Source organism: Hipposideros armiger, unplaced genomic scaffold, assembly GCF_001890085.2.
Source record: "Hipposideros armiger isolate ML-2016 unplaced genomic scaffold, ASM189008v1 scaffold_1661, whole genome shotgun sequence".
Classification (NCBI taxonomy): domain Eukaryota; kingdom Metazoa; phylum Chordata; class Mammalia; order Chiroptera; family Hipposideridae; genus Hipposideros; species Hipposideros armiger.
Window position 1 is genome coordinate 36,716 of NW_017733011.1, and position 5,245 is coordinate 41,960.

Here is a 5,245-nt window from a genome sequence, read left to right on the forward strand (position 1 = left end):
CTTCTTCTGTTGTCATAGATTAAATGACCATATATGAATGGATTTATTTCTGGGCTTTCTATTCTGTTCCATTGATCNAATTTTTTTGTATTTCTGTGGTGTCTATTGTTACTGCTTTTCTTTCATTCCCGACTTTACTAATTTGAGTCCTCTTTCTCTTTTTTTTTTTTTGATGATTCTGGCTAGAGGTTTGTCAATTTTGTTTATCTTCTCAAAAAACCAGCTCTTGGTTTCATTGATTTTTTTGTATTGTTTTTCTCATCTCTATTTTGTTTATTTCCGATCTGGTCTTTATTATCTCCTTCCTTGCACTCCTTTTGGACTTATTCTGCTGTTTTTTTCCCAGTTTTCTGAGGTGTAAGGATAACGTGTTGATTTGAGATTTTTCTTGTTTCTTTAGGTAGGTCTGCACTACTATGAACCTCCCTCTTAGGACTGCTTTTGCTGCATTCCAATGATTTTGGGGCAGTGTGTTCTCATTTTCATTTGTCTCGAGGTATCTTTTATTTCTTCCTTGATCTCATTTTTGACCCACTCGCTATTTAGCAGCATGTTATTCAGCCTCCACATACTTGTGTGTTTTCTGAAATTTATTGAGACTTGTTTTGTGGCCTAACATGTGGTCTATATTGGAAAATGTTCCACGTCACTTTAAAAGAATGCATATTCTGTAGCTTTGGGATAAAATGCTCTGAAAATATCGATTAAATCCAATTTGTTTAATTTTTCATTTAAGCCACTGTTTCCATATTGATTTTCTGTCTGGAGGAACTGTTCCTTGTTGTCCGTGGTGTGTTGAAGTCTCCTACTACAATAGTGTTACTGTTGATCTCTGATTTTATGTCTGTCAAAATCTGTTTTATATATTTAGGAGCTCCTACGTTAGGTGCATAGATGTTTACTAGGGTTATATTCTCTTGTTGGATCAATCCCTTTATTATGTAACACTATTAATAATATGTTATATAATAACACATTATTATGCAGTGCCCTTCTTTGTATTTTATTATATTCTTCAATTTAAAGTCTATTTTGTCTGATAAAAGTATTGCTACTCCAGCTTTTATCTCATTTCCATTTGCATGAAAAGTCTTGCTCCAACACTTTACTTTCAGCCTGTACGTGTCTTTTGATCTGAGGTGAGTCTCTTGTATACAGCATATGCAAGGGTCTTATTTTCGTATCCATTCAGCCACCCTATGTCTTTTGATTGGAGCATTTAATCCATTTACATTTAATCCATTTACATTTAATCCATTTACATAGGTATGCACCTATAGTTATTGCCATTTTGTTATTTGTGTTTCTGGTCTTCACTAGTTAGATTGTTTTCCTCTTTCTTCTGCTTACAGAAGCCCTTTTAACATTTCCTGCAATTCTGGTTTAATGGTAATGAATTCCTTTAGCTTATTCTGTTCTGGGAAGCTCTTTATCCCTGATTCAGTGTAAATGATAGCCTTGCTGGATAAAGCAATCTAGGTTGTAGGCCTTTGTTTTTCATCACTTTGAATACCTCCTGCCACTCCCTTCTGGCCTGCAAAGTTTCTGTAGAAAAGTCAGCTGATGTTCTTATGGGGGTACCCTTGTAAGTAACTTGTTGCATGTCTCTTGCTGCTTTTAGGATTCTGTCTTTGTCTTTAACCCTTGCTATGTTCACTATAATGTGTCTTGGTGTGGGTGTGTTTGAGTTCATTTTGGTTGGAACTCTCTGCACTTCCTGGGCTTGTATGTTGATTTACTTCACGAGGTTAGGGAAGTTTTCAGTCATTTTTACTTCAAATATGTTCTCGAGACCTTGCCCCCACTCTTCTCCTTCTGGTATTCTTATGATGCACATGTTGTTGCACTTGGTGTTATCCGACAGCTCTTTTAAACGATTTTTATTGTTTTTTATTCTTTTTTTCTTCTTGTTGTTCCACTTGGGTGATCTCTGCTATCTTGTCTTCTAAGTTGCTGATTCTATCCTCTGCTTCATCTAATCTGCTGGTCCTTCTTTCAAGTGTGTTCTTTATTTCAGTAATTGTATTCTTCAGTTCTAACTGGTTGCTTTTCATGATTTCTCTATCCTTTATATTCCCACTAATTTCCTTGAACATTCTAATTATCGGTTTTCTAAACTCTGTCTCTGATAAATTGGTTGCCTCTATTTCATCTATTTCCATTGATTCTGGAGGTTTCCTCTGTTCTTTTCTTTGGGACGTGTTTCTTTGTTTTCCCATTCTGGCTGACACTTTGTGCTTGCTTCAATTTATTAGGTAGATCCCCTAGGTCTCTCAGTCTTTGCTGGGTGGAATTATGTGGTATGTGTCCTTTACATTTGAATTGCTCAGTCTCCCTATTCTTCTGTACATGTGTTCCAGAGGTGTTTCTTGTGTTGTGTGTCTTCTCCTGTTGAAGTTGAGCTTTGATTGCTTTTGGCTTGTCAGTAGGTGGGTCTGACTCCCAGGCTGAATAGCTGTGAGGATTGCTGTGTCCACAGTGCATGAGTTGCTGTGTGAGGGTGGACCCCTCAGATGAGTTTTGGCCCCTATGGGCTCTTATGCTTATAGAGATTCCTTTTGGGTGTGACTCAGTAATGCTCTGGTTTGGTCTAGAGTTGGCCTCTGGGTGTAATGATTCTTGTGCATTTTAGGCTGGGCACTGGTACAGAGTGATTTTATAATTTTTTTTTTTTTTTAGCTGAGACAACCTGTTGGCAGCTCAGCGGCAGCTCAGCTCAGGCCAGGCATCGAACCGCTATTGCTCAGAGCTCAAACTCTTGAGTGAGCTGTTACCCAACTGAGCCACTCGGCCAGCCCCACCCAGAGTGATTTTAGAACAAAATGGATCAACAAGCACAACAACCACCACCACCACCAAAAGAAACCAAGTACTCTCACAAGTAAAAACAACCGACAACCAACATTCAACATGCACAGAAGTATCAAAAATACAAAAAACGAAAAATCCCCACAACAAATGAAATAGCAAGGCCAAAAAAAATTTGCAGAAAAATGGAAAGGAGGCAAAGTAGAGCAGGGAAAAGAAAAAAGAAGTGAGAGAGAAAGGAGGAAAAAAAAAATATATATATATGTCTAACACCTATATATATGGACATATATATATATATATACACACACACGCATACATATACAGATATAAAAAACTAAAAATAATAATAAAATAGAAAAACAAAAACAAAACAAAACAAACAAACAAACAAAAAACAGTGCCAATCTTGGCTCCAGTCCACCAACTTATTTCCAGGTTGTCCTCTGCTGTACAAAAATTCCTCTGCTTCTTGCGGAGTCAGAGCCAGAGACCTGGAGCCCAGAGTGGCCCTGGCGATGCAGTTCTAGATGAGTGGGGCTATGGGGTGTGGTTGGTAGTTTTTACCAAATCAGTGCTATTTCTGCTCTCGCCTGCACGGATGCGTGCGGAGAGCACTGCAGCCAGGAAGCAGGTTCTCCCATGAGCCTAAGGGCACTCTTTCCATTGGAGGCTGTGAAGAGCATGAGATTTCCAAGCTGCTGAAAGCCCAGCACTGCCTCTGCCACCTGTTGCTTGGTCCTGTGCACGATTCAGCAGCTGAAGGTGCCCTGTCCAGAGCCTCTCAGGAAAGGTGGGGGCTGGGTAGGCAGTCACACAGTCCTTGCAGCCTCTCCCCTAGATCACAGCTGCAAGCTGGGTATTTCCATTTCCTGGGGGCTGACACACCCCTGTAATCTGATACTCCTCCTCCATTCAGGGACCAGTTTAAGAATCTGGAATGGTGGGGGCAGGATTGCTGAGGGAGGATGGAAGTGGGGTCCTGGTTATGGAGTTGTTTTTGCTTTCTGTCTGAGAGAGCCCAGCCAGTTTTGAGCTGAGGCTTATGCCTCTGAAGCTGCGCACCACCCTGCTCTATGCTGAACTCTCGGCACAACTCTGACGTGTAGGGAGGGATCCTGTTGACTTGCTGCTGTAATAATCTCCAGTCGGCTTCCTGGGGCCCCATGTCTCTGCAGCCGCGGATGTGGGCTGCATCTCCCCATGTCTGCCTTCTTTCTTCTCCCACTCGCCTGGTTTGCCCACCTTCAGGAAATCCTCATGCGAGTCTCTTAGCTGTTCTGTGTGACAAGAAGAGGTTCCTCTCATGAGTTATAGCTGTTCAATTTGTGCTAATTTCCAGGGGAGACCTCAGGGAGCCCACCTCATTGCTGCCATTTCTATGATGCCTCCCCCGTGGTTAATTTTTTAATAAGGAAATACCGAAGTTTATTGCAATGATCTTTAGAAAGAACTCCCCACCTTGGAACAAGCCACAGCCAATTGTTAGGAGCCATGTCAGAGAGAGGGCCTGGGTGTCACAGGAAACAGCATTGGCTCGAAATGGGTCATGTGATCACTGGCATCTCTATAAATTTTCTGTCACACAATGTTCAATGTGACGTGCAAGGGAATTCTATCTGTAAAGGATTTGATGTGTTACATTTAACTTCACATACAACTGAATGAACTACTTTTCCAGAAGTGAAAACACACATTGTTGATCAATATAAGTTAAAATGGAAAATGCTATAAAGGGGAAACCATTGATAGAATAGAGAGTGTGAATGAGGACACCACAGAGCTGCTTTAACACAAACTTCAGTGGCACATATTAACAGTGATTTTTAGAATCACATTGGTGTCCAAATCACTTGCACCAAATCTCATTCAAAATCACGGTGAAAGATGGGACATTTATTCTAGGGTGCCAACCGGACAGCCAGTTTTGGAACACTTTGTCCCTAGATTGGAGTTCACCATCGCTGCCCACTGCATCCCACCAAAATTGTCATCATGATGCCAAGCTAGGTGTATAGACTGAGGCACGAGATTCACATTTTTCTAACATTTTGAAAAGTGACTTCATTGGGCAAATATTTTTGAAGATGATGTTAAGTAACAAAATTGGCATTGTAGCCAATATTTTTGACATTCTTAATGAACTAAATTTGAAAATTCTAAGTAAAAGCAAAGATAGTTATTGTAAAGGCATTCATGTTATGGCGATCAGTCTTTAAACTAGTTGATGTAGCTACTATTTTTTCTCAACATTGTTGCCAGTTATTGTAGGGAACATTGTTATTAAAGGCATCTGTAATATAAACTTACAAATATTGTTTCCTTTCTCTGTCTCAAACTTTTAATCGCTACATTCCAAAAGTGAAACTTAAGGCATTAAAGAATATAATCAGATAAAATAAACATTTGATTTATAAAATCCTGAAACATTATTTAA